This window comes from Rhincodon typus, chromosome 21 (assembly GCF_021869965.1).
Source record: "Rhincodon typus isolate 14 chromosome 21, sRhiTyp1.1, whole genome shotgun sequence".
NCBI classification, from domain to species: domain Eukaryota; kingdom Metazoa; phylum Chordata; class Chondrichthyes; order Orectolobiformes; family Rhincodontidae; genus Rhincodon; species Rhincodon typus.
The window spans coordinates 12,442,268-12,460,037 of record NC_063352.1 but is presented as its reverse complement, the minus strand read 5'-3'; positions in this window follow the sequence as shown (position 1 = coordinate 12,460,037).

Sequence of the window (17,770 nt, the reverse complement as noted above, 5' to 3'; positions counted from 1 at the left end):
TTTGTTACAATATTTGAATGGAGATGTAACGGAATTCTTAAATTCTCTGTTATGTTAATAATAGAATAGCTCAATAACATTTCATATTTTGTTTGTGGTAAAGCAGGTTCAATTGTAACTTTCAAAAAGGAACTGCATGTATACTTAATAAAGAAAGGCTTGCAGGGCTATGGGGAAGAGAAGTTCAATGGGACTAATGGATAGCTCTATTAGACAGTCTGCAAAGATACAATGAATTACATGACTACTTTCTATGCTGCACACTGTCACATTTGTAGTTAACTGTACGCCTGAGCAGCACTGAAAACAAATGAAACCTAATTGGAATGAAATAGGTGCTTTGATAGCATACCAAAGTAATTTGTTCCTTTTTTTGATTTAGCTAGACATGGTTCAGATATAAAGATGTGGCCTTCATCAGCAGTCAGCTAGGTCTTTACAAAGCTACAGTATCCCAATGACACAAAGCTACTTTGCTTTCAGGATGAGAGCTCCTCTTTTCAAAAGCCTTCTGCAGAATAAAAGATGACAAGAAGTTTTCATTTACCAGCCTGTGAGGGGTTGAACTGAATGTAATCACGTATTTGGCTGCTAATAAAAGTCCCATTTTGAATGGATAAAAGGTAAATGAATTTTCAGACCTTTCCTGTAAACCAGCATGATTTTTGTAGTGTATTCCAGATTGTTCAGATTATTTTGTAATAGATCACCAGCAATAATTAAGAATTGAGAGCAGATCTTGTTATCACTGAATGCTGTGATAAGGTAGCTTCACTAAGGCGCAGAAGCTTTAGCAATGAGCTTCTGTTGAATAAAATTAAGTGAGAATAAAAATAAAAGCTATAATTCTAATTTTTAAAAATCACTTCCAAACTCAGATGTTACAGACATAAAATTGCCATCCAAAACAAAATTGTTGGTGTACTTCAAATGTATCTAAATTGTAAATTTTGTTCAAGTAATCACTTAAAGCCCTCCTTAACCACTTGATTTTGTGATGCAGGAAAAGTAATTTCTTGATTTTTCTATTTTAATTTGTCAAATAAACTGTTAATATGTGACTCAGTCTGAAAGAGCTTCATGCTGTGAAGCTCATTCGTAATTGATCCTTTCTTTCCTAAATAGGACAACTGCCTTTCTTCTTGATGTTAAACTACTCCAGCTACCTCTGTTCCTATATTCATTCAGAATTCAATTCTTGTGACTCAAATTCAATTTATACTTTTTCCCAAAGCACTGACCTTTTGATCCGTCCCAGTTAGCTAGTGTTCATTTTGAGAGAGGAGCTGATATTTTGTTAACATAGTGGAAACAGAAATGGATGCTAAGTGTCAGCTTAGTTAGCCAGACTCCCATCTCAAGGTTGCAGGCATAAGCCAGCGCAGTACTGAGTGAATGTTTCACAGTCAAAAAAGTGTTATCCTTCAGATGAAACATCAATCCGAAGCCTTGGCTGCTTGTGTCAGTAATTCAGCTGGACGCCAAATGTTTTGTGCATAATTGAAAGAATAGCAGGGAGAATTCAAATTACAATTAGAATTAGGTTTATTGTCACATGAGTAAAGTGAAAAGTTTACAAGTCATCACTTATGGCACCTCCTTAGGCACAGGGAGAGGCAATGGCGTAGTGGTATTATCACTGGAATGTTAATCCAGAGACCCAGATAATGTTCTGGGGACCTGGGTTCAAATCCCGCCACGGCAGATGGTGGAATTTGAATTCAATAAATATCTGGAATTAAGAATCTCATGATGACTGTGAATCCATTGCCAATTGTTGGAAAATCCCACCTGGTTCACTCATGCCCTTTAGGGAAGGAAACTGCCTATGTGTGACTCCAGACTGACAGCAAAGTGGGTGACTCTTAACTGCCCTCTGGGCAATTAGGTACATAGCAGAAAAATAAAGAAACAAGGTTAAAAAGTTAAACATTATAGTCCGCCTTACTAAAAAGTAGAAACACAAAGAAACATGGTTAAAAATTCAACACTATGGTGTATAAGTGCCTAGCCATGCTCGGCTCACCCTCCTCACAAGGGCTGACCTCACTCCTGCTGCCACCCCGGGCTGCCTGCTCTCGCCATCTTGAAGCCTGCTCCTGCTCCTGTTATTGAGCTAGCTGCCTCGGGATGCCTCCATCTCAGGAGAAGCTGCCTATCTCGCCGCAAACTGCCTCGGAATGCACGTTTCTGCTCTCATTACCACTCGGAATGACTGGCATTGACCCCAGGGATCTCTCTGGCCACTATAGATAACACAGGGTGGAGCTGGAGGAACGCAGCAGGCCAGGCAGCATCAGAGGAGCAGGAAAGTTGACATTTTGGGTCTGGACCCTTCTTCAGGAAATGATTTTCTAAAGAAGGGTCCCGACCCGAAACATCAGCTTTCCTGCTCCTCTGATGCTGCCTGGCCTGCTGTGTTCCTCCAGTTCCACACTGTGTTATCTCAGACTTCCAGCATCGGCAGTTCTTACTATCTCTCTCTGGCCACTATGTTGGGGTCACCCTCCCCACACTGGCTCAATCTCCTCTGCGCTGCACAAACTCACACCTCACGTGAGGTAAGTATTTTAAACTACAAAAGTAAGTAGTTAAAAAAAAGTGTGAAAGCGGACAGAGCAGATGAGCTCTGAGCAGGAGCTTGCATGCTGTGCTGTTACTCTGCCTCCATCTTGAAAAAAACTACTAGTCCTACTAGTGCCCTGGCAATGTTTCATCAAGCAACGTTATCAAAAAAGACAGATTAATTTTCCATTCAGCTCACTGCTATTAGCGAGGACTTGCCATTTAGAAGTCACTTGGTCACATGTCAACACAGTAACCTAGAGTCATAGAAATGTACATCATAGAAACAAACCCTTTGGTCCAACTTGGCTATGCTGACCAGATACCACAAATTAAACTAGTCCCATTTGCCAGCATTTGGCCCATATCCCTCTAAACCCTTCCTATTCAAGTAACCATCCAGATGCCTTTTAAATGTTGTAATTGTACCAGCCATCGCCATTTCCTCTGGCAGCTCATTCAAAACACACACCACCCTCTGTGTGAAAAAGTTGCCCTTTGTTTCCCTTTTAATTCTTTCCCCCCTCACCTTAAACATAATTGTCCTCTAGTTTTGGACTCCCCTACTCTGGTGTTATAAAGTGGCAGTTGACCCCACTCCCACTCCACCACCCACCCCCCCCCCCAATCATGAAAACCAAAACAACCAGAGAAGAGTGCCTCATCCTATAATCTGTTAAAAGGAGTGTGAAAAGTGGTGTAACCTGCCTTTTCCGCAACTTCTAGTGGTTAAATAAAATAAACCCCTGACATTCACTTTACAATCAACAAGTAACAACTTATTTATCTAACAGTGATCAAACTAACTAAATTATTAACAAACCAAATAAACTCCATCTAACTATTAACTATTCCCGAATAAAACAAAATTCTAATCCAATGATGTTCAAATAAATATAAGTCCCACTTATATAAAAGAAAATAGGATTGACTCTCTTGAAAGTACAACCAGGTTACGTGTCTTCCAGAATGTTCTGAGAGGAACGCCTTCTTCAATGATTCTTCTGTCAGGAATATTAACTAGTTGTGCCAGAGGCACCTTTGATTTAAATGGTGCTCTCTCTAAATTAGAGAATTCTATGAGAGCAAGCAATTCTCTCTTGAGAGCTGAGAGTTGTTAACTCTAGCCAATGGCAGTTAGCTCTCCTGTCTTTGCCCAACTGCCCCTTCTTTTATATCCTTGATGGCATATCAACTTCTTACAATAGGATTGGTCCTATGTTGTCAAAACCATCAGAATTAAATTTAATTGGTTTTTGGTATCTAGGTGTCTGGTTCAAATTAACTGGTTAAATTCAAGGCCAGCTGTCTTGATAAAATTGCTGCTTGGCCTGCTAACTATGTAGTCTTTTGATACAAATGTTTCAATTCAGGTGCTCTGTGTACCTGCAAACACACAAGCTGCTCACAGACATCCTTTTTGAATCTCTAAGCATAGAAAAATCACATCAACATTTAAAGGGACCACATACTGCTTTCCCCCTAACATTTTACAAACACCGATATTTTACTGCTTTGGAAAGTATGCTGTAGAGGTTCTGATAGACTACAACCTCTATTCCACTCACAAAGTATGAAAACTTCCCGCTGCATCCTGGTGTAAATAATCTTTGAAAAAGTTGCACTCCTTTGAAAAAGCTCCAACTGGGTTTTTAAATGGTGTACAAGCTTCAAAATACTGACAAACCTGTACTAACCTTGAAAGGCTAATTTTATATTTGTGTATTGTCAAATTACTCCTCAAATGATAATAATGTACACATTAAAAATGTTATTTTTAAATAGTTTGTTAATCTTTCTTTTGGCTTTTATTTAAATCCAATCACAATCATTTATTTTGCTCTCTGAAACTTTAAATTATAAGTGAAAGATATTTAAATTTCCCATTGTGTGCATATGTCAATATGATTGATTGATTGATTTCATTATCTGCTCGCTTACATTACTATTGCTGCAAAACTATTCAACACCTTGACTTGGTATTAGGATTAACTGCCACCAGCAAAGGATAACATTACGCACAGATCACTAGATCTTTGTGGGCAGCCTTTTTCAAGGGCAGTGGCCAATAGCCTTGTTTCACTGCCAACCACAAAATTCAGGCCAAAATCTGATGGTGCTCAAAATGTCTCTTTTCAAACAATACTCATCATGAAACCTTCAACGTTTCTCCATTATAAACAACCTGCACCTTCAATGTGTGAAACACAATTTTCAGTTCTTGGCTTCTTCCCATGTAGAAATAAAGACAGCAGAGAACTAGTGAACAAGCAAAAGCGTGTTACACTCCTATCTAGCATCAGAATAGCCAGTAAAAACAGACTCCTTCTGCTTTACTGATATTTGTCTTTGGCCTTCACCTCCTGCAGAGGTGAAGCAGAACTGTAAGAAGGAGGATTGCAACTCTAAAGAACACTCAGCTCCAGTATTTTCAAAGATTTGGTACAACAGGAAATGAAATGGACTGTAAATATGGACAGTTCACAGCCAACAATCCATTTTAATGTTCTCCATCAGCTGTGTGAGCCACGAGCCTTCATTTTCTGTTGAAAAAAAATGACAAGGACTCATCTATTCCGAAGACTGTTCCTCAGTTTTGCATGTTTCCTCAATGATAATTAAATATCACAGAAGAAAAGTAATTCAAAGTCACACCATCTAAACAGTCATGAGTCATTAAGTTTGAAGTCCTAGTGTATATTTTCCATCTAGCCAGCCTTCATCCAAACAAGAATAACCAATTTCCAGTGATAACAATTCCATAAACCTACCAGACCTTTTCACCAAGAAACAGAAATGTACAAATCTGATTAAACAGATTAAATCTCTGACACACTGAACCACTGAGACATGACTGACACGTTTACTGGTGAGTGTATGGGCAGCACTCTCTGAAGAGATGGGAATCAGAAGTTGGAACAGTTTCTGCATCTTGAACTCAGGCTTAAAGATGAGGGAGGAAAGGGGTTTAGTGGTGGCTTGAAACCGTCATCGGCCTCGAGTTTCATGGGGTGGGGCCTCTTATTAATTGTAATGAAGATGGGTTTCACCAATTAACAACCATTATTGCAGCTCCTGTTCAAGTTCAAGTCCCACCTGCTCCAGAGGTGAGTCGTAACATCACTGAACAGGTTGATTAAAAATAATGGAAACCTCTTTTAGTTCAATGGGAACTTTGACACTGTTGGATGTGGGATTCCCAGCTACCACCCGTGGATGTAAGAACACTTACATCCATTATTGCTGAACCCATTGCCATTTAGTGGTGACTCAGGGATTAATGGAGTTTCATGCACTTCCCAAAGACTACCAGCAGCCTTCCAGGAGAGGTCCCTCATTACTAAGAGAATGGGAAGGGTGGATGCTGAAATCCACCTTAAATCTCCACCTTGCCTATGATTCACATATTCACCTTTACCCAACCGCGTTGCTAGAAGATCCTGATCCTTTGATTAGTTGGCAGCTCTTGGATGGAATGTTCACCATCAGGATTATGCCATACACAGATCACTAGATCTTTGTGGGCAGCTTTTTTCAAGGGCAGTGGCAAATAGCCTTGTTCCACTGCCAACTACAAAATTCAGGCCAAAATCTGATGGTGCTCAAAGTGTTTCTTTTCAAACAATATTCATCATGAAACCTTTAACCTTTCTCCACTGTAAACAACCCGTGTCTTCAATGTGTGAAACACAGTAATACCCTTATTCAGCTTTCAGTACAAAATGTCAAACCAGACAGATTATACTACAGCACGTGTACAGATGTTAAAAATGAAATCCCAGAAAGCCACACGTCTAATCAGCTCTTTTAGTTACTAATAGGATGAAGAAATTACATGGGAAATGTCCTCACTGATATTTTTATTTGTTTGTTTGCATCTCAGTAAACCCAGAGCGAAGAAAGTGAACGATATCAAAAAAAAACCAAGGGTTTGTATAAACATATTGTTTATTCCTCCATCTACAAAAAAGATAGATTTTAAGGAATATCTAAACATGGAGTGGGAGATAAGGCAGAGATCAAGTTCAGGACTGTTATTGGATCTTCCAGGTTTGGATGTCATTTAATGTGCGTTGCTGTGGTTAATTATACTCTCCGAATGGCTCCTCCAAGTAACAAAGTGTAGCTGTCTTTGTAATTTTCTAAGAGCCATCTATTACTCCACATGTAATTCTTGTATCAAAACAACAGGAAATAGGATGCAAAACATTTATCTGAAATATGTTCTCATGCTTACCGGATGTTTACAGCTGTAGTTAACTATTTCTGTGACCCTGTGATCTGAGAGCTATAGTCAAAGCTATTATGACTGCTGGGACTCCTGCTCAGGCCATTTAAATGCATCCAATCTTAGCTCCAAAGGTTACATTACAATAACACACTTACTGAAATGTTTTGATGGCTAAAGGTTAAATGATATAATGTTAGCCAAAAGCATTTTGTTCTGCAAAATATCACCAGACTAGCATAATACATGCCTGTCATTACCAGTACTCTGGCAAATAGCAATTAATTCTGATTAGTATATCCTTTTGTTTCTAATTATATTAGCCCCATCATATGAGTAATTAACTTAGTTTCAGGCAAAGTCATTTTACACTAATCCAGTGTCATTGTTGGGGTCTGCAACTGTCTTAGTCTTAAGGCAAGTCTGGTTACTTAGTCCTGCCCTTTCATGGACATAATAGAATTTGAATTAATATTATTGATTAATATTATCAAAACTTCAATTAAAATGATTGCTTTCAAATGTACAGAGGTAAACAATTATCTGGTTGTGAAAAGCATCAAGTGTTACAGATACAAGTACAGGAGTATAGGAGTCAGTTCATTCATAAAATATTAGATTCTAATCTTTTTAACTTCATGGAATGTGATCATAATATTTATTATTGCTCAATGGTGCTTAAAAGTCAAGTGAAATCCACAAAGTTTGTTCTTCTGTAGGGAGATTTCATTTGCCTAAATTGAGTAATTAGGTTGAGAGTCCAAAGCATACTGTTTTTTGCTTGGATAAATTCTGAACACAAGTCTGAACTGTACGAAAAACAGTTCAAATGTTTCTTTTATTCTTCCAAGGGATGTTGGTGTTACTAGCAAAGCCAGCATTTGTTACCCATCTCTAATTGCTTTTGAACTTATTTTTTAAAGGGCAGTTAAGAGTCAATCCATTGCTAGAGATTGGAAGCCACATGTAGGCCAGGTTGGGCAAGAACAGCTCTCAAAGACATATTTGAACCACATGGGTTTTTAATGATAACCACAATCATTGTCTCATCATAAAGTCAGTAGTGGGGATGTTCCCTGATGATTTCACAATGTTCAATTACAACATAGCATTTATGTGGCAAAGAAGAAAATTGCCCATATATGCCTTGGACACAAAAATTCATGACTCCTTACATACTGAAGTAGTCGGTGTCCAAAGTGCAGCGAGAACTGGACAATATCCAGGCTTGGGCTGATAAGTAGCAAATAAGACTTGCACCACACAAGTGCCGGGCAATTACTATTTTAATAATACAGATTTGAACCAACTTGACAGTCAATGGCACTACCATTGTTGAATTCCCCTGTATCAAAATTCTGGGGGTTATCATTGATCAGAAACTGCACTGGATTACCCATATAAATACTGTGGCTACAAGAGACGAAGAATCCTGCAGCAAGTAACTCACCCCAAGTTCCCAAAGCCTATTTACCATCTACAAGGCAGAAATCAGGATCATGATGGAATGCTCCCACTTGCCAGAATGAGTGCAGCTCTAGCAACACTCAAAGAAGCTTGACAAAACCCATAACAAAGCAGCCCACTTGATTAGAACCATATCGAAAATCATTCACTCCCTCCATCACCGATGAGGTGTAGCAGTAGTATGTACCATCTACAAAGTGCACTGCATAAATTCACCAGCACTCTTAGGACAGCATCTTCCAAACCTTTGGCCACTACTATCTCAAAGGACAAGGGTAGCAGATACACGAGAACAACAAATTCCTCTCCAAGCCACTCACTATCCTGATTTGGAATTATATCTCCGTTCCTTTGCTGTTGCTGGGTCAAAGTCTTGGAACTTCCTATGGGTGACAGCCCTATGGGTGTCATACAAACAAATCAATTGCAACATCAACAAAGCATTTCACCACCCTAAATGCAATTAGAAATGGACACCAGATGCTTTCTAAGCTAGTGAAATCCACATCCCTTTAATAAATAATAGAAGAACCCTCAATAAAGTACACAGAATGAAACAAATTATAAATGCATAAAGTAAACCCAGGTTATTACTTCAAAATAAACTATATAGAACCAGAACTCATCAATGGTAATTAATGAAAAGTAAATGATTGATTGACCTATGTCAATCTCTTTAGGCAGACAGTGAAATGAAGTTCAGCAGACTTAAAAAACAGAGCCAAGGTGGAAAATAATTGCTAAATTTGTTCTCTGCAATTTAACTCACATATATTGATGGCGTACAGATTGTGAATACCTCCAGTATCACTCTAAATTGGACCTCCCAAGAAGTTTGCGGTTGGAAGTATTCCTGATGCACCAGGTTTCACAAGGGAAGACAAAGTATTCAATTTGAGAGATATTGATGACCAGTCCAAAAGTAGCTGATAATAGTTTTGTATAATCCCCTGAATTTACAGGAAGAGTCAATAATTAGAATCATTATTAATTTTATGTGCAATGCATTTAATGGGACATGCCACTATGCAGACTTTTCATGCATCGTGCACTAGTGTACTATGTTCTTTACTCCAAAGTGAAGTTGCAGTTGGAAAAAATAGAACATAGAACATAGAACAGTACAGGCCCTTCGGCCCACGATGTTGTGCCGAACTTTTACCTGAAACCTAAGGTCTATCTAACCTCCACTGCTCCCTAATACTATCATCCATATGCCTATCTAATAGCTGCTTAAATGCCCCTAATGAGGCCGACTCCACTACCCTCTCCAGCAATGCATTCCACGCCCCTACCACTCTCTGAGTAAAGAACCTACCGCTTGACGTCTCCCCGATATCTACCTCCTTTCACTTTAAAACTATGCCCCCTCGTAAAAGCTACCTCCACTCTAGGAAAAAGTCTTTGGCTGTCTACTCTATCTATACCTCTGATCATTTTGTACACCTCTATCAAGTCACCTCTCATCCTTCGTTGTTCTAAAGAGAAAAGCCCTAGCTCTCTCAACCTTTCCTCGTAAGACCTTCCCTCCATTCCAGGCAACATCCTGGTAAATCTCCTCTGCACCTTTTCCAACGCTTCCACATCTTTCCTGTAATGAGGTGACCAGAACTGGACACAATACTCCAGATGTGGCCGAACCAGGCTTTTGTATAGCTGGAGCATAACTTCACGGCTCTTGAACTCGATCCCTCTATTAATGAAAGCTAACACACCATACGCCTTCTTAACAACTCTATCCACCTGGGTGGCAGCTTTAAGGGAACTGTGAACATGAACCCCAAGATCCCTCTGCTCCTCCACACCGCCAAGAATCTTTCCGTTAACCCTGTAATCTGCTTTCAAGTTTGTCCTTCCAAAATGAATCATCTCACACTTTTCAGGGTTAAACTCCATCTGCCACTTCTCAGCCCAGCTCTGCATCCTATCAATGTCCCTTTGTAACCTAGAACAGCCCTCCGCACTGTCCACAACGTGACCCACCTTCGTATTGTCCACGAACTTGCTAATCCTTCTGGAGGATTCCCAAAAAGTGTCTTTGATGACCTTCATGAGACTTTCCTGATTGACAGTCTCAACGTATTGAAGAGACTGACTATATGACAGAAACCATTGTCCCGTTCTGGCTGTGCCGGGGAGGGGTGTTGCCCATGCTTTGTGCACTGTTCCTATGACTTGGAAGGTTTCAGAATGACTCCTCCATGGCTATATTTTGTGCTTTTACAAGTGTGTTCAAGAAGTACTGAATTGTGGGCCACCATGTCCAAAGATAACATCAGAGGGAGTACTATCTGTGGTTGCTTGCCCAGGTGCCTGAAGTTTCACTTGCCTAGGCTACTGATGCAGTGTTCTGCTCAATATCATTCCAGAAAGCAGACAGTTCCTGCTGCATGAAATTGCACAGTTAGGTGTAAGGATCTGTAATTCTATCCAGATGAGCTTGCACTCCCTCATGGAATGAGACAACTGAATTGCTCTTTAGTTAATGCTTGTGAAGGTTCATGTTTCATTGGTGTTTTTGAGAGGTCAAAATTACAAAGCAACTCAGCAGGGCTCATGGCTACGCTGTGGCCAACATAGCAACAGCCAGTGCTTCTTCAAAGGAGACACAAAATAAGTACATCGGCATTGCCGCAGATGTTGCTGTAATGGTTATTCATGTTATGTTCTTCACAGCGCATCACAAAGCATTCATTTGAATAAGATGTCATTTTGCAGATGGGGAAGCCAAGGGTTCTCTATGCCTGAATGAAACACAAAATTATTGGCTGCAGCCACAGAAGTGTAGTCAATGTTATCTGTGTGTAGGAAAAGCCAAAATAATCTATTATATTTAGGCAGAACGGTCTGTTGTGATCTGTTGTAATACAGCAATAATCTGTATTTATAAAGCATCTTTAGGAAAGCATGCCAGAATATGCCACAGGAGCATAACCAAAACATGAACTCCAATATACTCACTCCAGAGTTTGACTGACACACTTGCACGTCTTTAAGGGGCCGGTATCATTGATTCGGCAGCATTTTTTGTTAAAACTAGATTTGAAAACTAATTTTAGTTGCAACAACTTTTTTTATACATTCAAGAGATGTTAACATCACTGGCAAGACTAGCAATCATTTCCCAATCCCAATTGCTCTTGAGAAGGCACTCGTGAGCTGTCTATTTGAACCACTGCAGTCAGTATTGGATAGGTATATGATCAGTGCTGTTAGGCTGGGACATCCAGGACTTTGATCTAGCAAGATGAAGGAACAGCATTACATTCCAATTCAGGACAGTGTGTGACTTGGAGGTGATTGCATACTTAGTGAGTGCAACAACAGAAACACAACAAAGAGATTAATTTGCAACTTTTAATGTTCCAAGATCATATAAATTTCCTGAGTGGAATCTTGGAGAAATGTTTTAAACCATCTCTCCAATACTACATTTGGCCCATGAAACAGCAAGATTATCAGTGTTAATTTTCCTCGTTACTTTCAGTAGTCATCCCCAGTTACATCTTCACTTTTAAAATGAACTATGATATAAAGATTTTGCAATCCCATTCATTGACCAACTGTTAACATAGTCAGAATAAGAATCCTGGCGGCTGATGCCATTGGAACATTTAATGTTGATTTAAAAGGTTTTTTTTCCATTGAAATGAATTCAGTTCAGCCACAGTGTCGGTTACTTGCTGTTTACAGCTACACTACAGGACAATTCCAGGCACCAGAAATTGTGTTTAATACTATTGTCAAAATGGTCTTTCAAATTGGCACTAATGAAATCAAAGTTTATTTTTTTTTCTGCATTGATCTTTTTCCATTGACATGGAAAGTCGTTAGAACTGCTGCCATTTCTCTGTAAGAGCTACTGTTTAAGTGGTATGAGTTGAACAATAACCATACCTGCCCCAAAACTGCCTTGGTTCTTCCTGTTTGGCCTCAAGTTGATGCAACTAGCCTGAAGCATGCCGGTTTGAGTGACAAGCAGCTGCAAGACTTACACTTGAAGCCTACAGGCTACAGATCAAAAGGCTCCTCTCTATGGTCATAATTTAATTAAGTACCTAGGTTAAACAGTTGGTATCGCTTTTCCATCAAAGTTTATCAAATTTACTCAATTAAATCACAGAACACATCCTTTTAAACACATTTTAAAATTCACTGAACATAGTATTAGAAGGAAAAGTGGTGCATTTATAAAATTGAATAACAAAAGGCTGCAAAAATACAGATATACTCAATTCTGCAAAATAGATAAGTTAGCAAGTCAGGTGCAGACTCTTTTCTAGAATGGAAAGGGCTTGTTCATCAACTTATTCAACTCAAGCATACAAAGCAGGAAAAAAAAACTAGTGGTAGGTCTCAGGATTGCAATTTTTTTTAGAAACCAGAAGTGGATAACTAAAAAGCTAGCACAGATGAGGAAAATTGATTATGAAAGTAAATTAGTAAGAAACATACAAACAAACAGCAAGAGCTTCTATGGCTATATAAAAGAGCAGCAAAAGTAACTGCAGGGTCCTTGGATGATGCTGGGGAATTGATAAAAGAAAATACAGAAATGGCAGATGATTTAAAACCAATATTTTGCATCAATCTTCACATTGCAGGACACTGTAAACATCCCAATGATGTGAGATAAACAAAGGTGCTAATGAGAGGAAAGGTCTTTTAATAGTCTCTTATTACAAGGATAAAGTATTTGAAAAACCAAAGGGTCTGAAGGCACAGCAGGACCTGATGGCCTGCATCTTAGGGTTTTAAAAAATGTGGGTGCAGAGATAATGGAAGCATTGGGTGAAATATTCCAGAACTCCTCATATTCCTGGAAGGTTCCAGAGGATTGGGAAATTATTAATGTGATACCCCCGTTCAAGAATGGAGGGACACAGAAAGCAGGAAACTATAGCTCAGTTAACCTCACATCTGTCATTGTGAAAATGGTAAAATCCATTAAGAAAGAAGTAGCAGAACACTTAGAAAAGCTTAATGCAACCAAACAGTCAGTATGGTTTTGTGAAACCGAAGTCATGTTTGTCACATTTACTAGAGGTTCTATGATATAACAGACAGTGTTGATAAAGGAAAACTAGTAGGCATAGTGTGTTTGGATTTTCAGAAGGCATTCGATAAGGTGCAATTTAAAAGGTAATTGCACAAGATAGGGGTTCACATTGTTGGAGCCAATGTATTAAGCATGGATTGAGAATTGGTTAACAGACTGAAGGCAGAGTCAGGATTAATGGGTTATCAGGTTGGAAACACATAACTAGTGGAGTGCCACAAGGATCTGTCCTACAACCTCAATTGTTGACCACTTGTATTGAGTTGGAGGAGGGCAAAGTGTGTAATGTATCTGAAATTGCTCATGATACAAAAATTGACAGGAGGGCAAATTGTGATCACCAAATCAGAAGGTGGCCATTCAGCCCATCCAGTCTGCACCAGCTCTCTGAATGAAGAAGATATAGGGAATCTTGAATGAGTGGCCAAAAACTTGACAGATGTAGGTTAATGTAGAAAAGTTTGAGGTCACGCATTTTGGTAGAAAGAATCAGAAGACAGATTATTTTAATGGAGAGAGACCCAAAATAGTGCCATAAAAGAGGGATCTGTTCTTGTGCGTGAAACACAAAATGAGCATGTGGCCACAGCAAGTACTTAAGGCAAATGAAATTTTGGCCTTTATTGCTCGGGGTTTTGGGGTTTAAAAATAGTGAAGGTTTATTAAAATTGTACAGGGTACTGATGGGGCCATACCGGGATTGTTCTGTACAGGTTTGATCCTTGTATTTAAGAAAGAATGTACTGGAGCTGGAGGCAGTTCAAGAGATTCACTAGGCTGATTCCTGGAATAAAGGGGTTGACTTTTCAAGAACAGTTAATCAGGTTAGCCCTTTATTCAGAGTTAAGAAGAATGAGGGGTAATCTTACTGAAACATTTAAGATTCTGAGGGAGCTTGACAAGGGACACGTTGAGAAGATGTTACCACAAGTGAAAAATCTCAAGCTAGGGACACAGTTACAGAACGGATAATCAATTAAAGTTGAGATGCAAAGGAAGTTCTTCTCTCAGAAGATAGTGACTGTCTGGAGATCTCTACCTTAGAGAATGGTGAAGGATAGATCACAAAATATTCAAAGAGATAGAGAGACTTTTTTGAAATAACAAGGAGGGTGGTCTACGAGAAGCTGGCAGGGTTAGAAGAGTCGAAGGCTGGGACAGATCAGCCATAATCTTCTTGAATGGTGGGCAGGCTTGAGGGGACAAATGTTTTATTCCTAATTCCAAAATGTTAAAGACAAGAATTTACTGAAATAAATAGCAGCACATAAATGACATTCTCCCTCTCTTAATTCTATCTTTTCTTGCTCCCTCTTTACATGATTTTCATACCTGATAACACTGAATACAGCTGTTGGCATGTTTGCCAAGCCGGTGGGTTTGGTTGCAAATGTTTTATCACATCGTCGGTGCACCTTAATATACAAAATACCATGCAAGGACTGTGAGAAAAACTACATAGGCCATACCGGAAAAAAATTCACTTATACAGAAACATGAACACCAACTAATCACCAAGAGACACGACCAATTCTCACCTGTCTCACTACACACGAAAACGAGGGACACGCATTCAACTGGGACAACACATTTATAATCATAGAAACCAAACAAAGATACACCAGGGAACTCCATCAACACACACATTGAATTAGACCCTGTGTACAAACCGCTGAGAAACAAAACCAAAAGTAATATCGACCACCCCAGCAAACCGAGGAATATAAATAACAAGCGGGAGACAACACTGACGCTTCACCAGAGACGCACTGACGATGTCACCTAGCAGGGTGACGAAACATTTACAACCAAACCCACAGACTCGGCAAGCACGTCTACAACTTCATCCACGACCCGAGCTACAAATCTTCTCGAAAACTTTAAACTGAATACAGCTACTGTAATTCATTGCCTCGGTTCTTCCTGTTTATGTCTCAATCCTTAAATCTCATCAGGAAAATCTCACTTTTAAGCTACATCCCAGATCATCACTAACCCTCAGTTGCCAGTTCACACTTCCAACTTAGGGCAAAAACATTTTGAGTCAGAAGATACAAATAAAATGTACCTAACGGTGTTGTGAGATGCCTATTTACAGCAAACCTGGGTTATTTATGTCTATTTCCAGCACCTTGCTTTTATTTCATAGATTTTTTTTTACCTCAACTTAAAATGGTCCTGCCATAACTACAATAATTTAAGAAGATACTACAGTTGTAGAAGAACAAGGATAAGTGGTGCCACTTGTGAGAAGCAAGTGCTTCAATCCTTCTTTTATTTATTTTATGAGATGTGGGACATCACTGGTGAAGTCAGCATTTATTTCTCATCTATAATTGCCTTTGAGATGGTCGTGGTAAGCTATTTTCTTGAATCACTATAGTCCATGCATGGTCCATGGATATATACCAACAGCTGTTAGAAAGGGAATTCCAGGATTTTGACTCAACAATAGTAAAGGAATAATGATGTACTCCCAAGTCATGTTTTACGACATGAAGAGAATCTTGCAGATGACGGTGTTCCCATGCCTCTGCTGACTTGTCCTTATAGATGGTAGATGTTCTGGGTTTGCAAGATGCTGTCAAAGGAGCTTCAATAGTGCATTTTGTACACAGTACACATGTGGCAGTGGAAGGAGTGAATGTTTAATGTGATCAATGAAGTGCCAATCAAGCAGGTGTTTTCCTGATGCATAGTATTCCAAGCCTCTACCATTTGATCAATCTGGTCTGTTTTCTAACAATCTATGTGGAGTGTGATTTGCTCAGAAGCAGCGAACAGAACAAACTATATAAATTTTAATTCTCTTTCAAAGAGATTGAATTTTGCAGTAGTTGCTTTCCCCCTCAAAAATCAGGATATCAATCTTATCGTTGAGTATCATTTAAGAAGTTAATTTTGTAACAGTTGTTATTTTCTTTGAAGATGGTTGTCTTCATGTGCATGCAATGAAAATATTCAGAAGCAGCAGGGTTTTAGTGAAAGCATGATTTCCATTTTTAAAGCAAAGGAAAGATCAAAGGAAACCACATTAAAGGACTTGCCCTATAAAGTGGTAAGAATTCCAGACTGCATAGTTACCAAATTCCTCCCGCGCAGTTGCCAGCAATGATGATGCAGATGGAACAAAGCTATCTGACGCTGAAAGACTATGGATAAGAGATGGCTTTGCATTACTGAATGATAACAAGAATTTCTAAATTGCTACAGTAATGTTCCAACTGAAACTTCATACATTTCATCATGAAACTACAATGAAATTCCGCAAGCAGTTCTTTCATGCTACAGTAACTGCAAAGAACTATGGGGACAAATGTCAATTTGAAACTGGTTTCACACCTTCAGTAGTACGAATATTACTTGTTACGCTTTTGTTTACCACACTACAAGTGGTTTCACTTCAAAAGCACTTCAGCTGTAAAGCAGTTTTGCTAGTGAAAAGCACTACATAAATACGACTCTTTCTTTAAATTTATCACATTTGTGTGTTTAACTGCAATTCTAAATTCTTTTAAAGGCATGTATAAGCTCTTCAAAAGCATTTCACTATTAAATTGAAACTTCAGATGCCTAGTCCTCAAACTATCTAATTCAGTGCTGAAATCTCTCTGCCTCTCTTTGTTTCTTTATAACACTCATTAAAGCTTGCATCTTAAACCAAAGTCCCTATCTATTATTTCCCCTATGTAGGTCGGCGTCACATTTGCTTTGATAATGCTGTTGTGAAGTTATCAGACGTTAGCTACTGTCAAAGGCTTCATAAGCAGTTGCTGTTGTAAAAGCATTGCTTCCACGCTCTACCAGTCCTTCTCCAGCTACTAGGAGATCGAGTGGAAAAATAACTCAATTTTGGTTTGGATTTCCCCAAACAATGCAAGTTCACACTTTCAGTCTCAAAACACGTGTCCTACAATTTCACAGCACAAAACACTGGGTAGCTTTTCTTTGAGGTTTATCACCAAGCATCCACGCTGTCTTCAGAAATAGCGCTACCGTTCTGGAAACCAATTATACTGCAGTTGAGCGAAAGAACTTTTCTCTAACATCAATGCACTCACATCTCTGCAGATCTTACTTTGACACAACCAATCTCATAATTGTTCTTTAGTTGTTACCTCTGCATAGCGAGCTATAACTTTTGAAAAAATAGATACAAATTCCAGTTGATAGTTCAAAGAAATGACATGACAAGATTACACATTATGAAACTTTTATTGCAACAAATGACTAAAAGTACAATTAACTATTTTCTTTTTGTGGATAATTTATACTATAACCAGAATATAATATCTCTCCTTATTCCAAGCCCAACCAAAAAAAAACAAACACACTTCATGGATAGTAGGAACTGCAGATGCTGGAGAATCCGAGACAACAAGGTGCAGGGCTGGATGAACACAGCAGGCCAAGCAGCATCATAGGAGCAGAGAGGCTGACGTTTCGGGCCA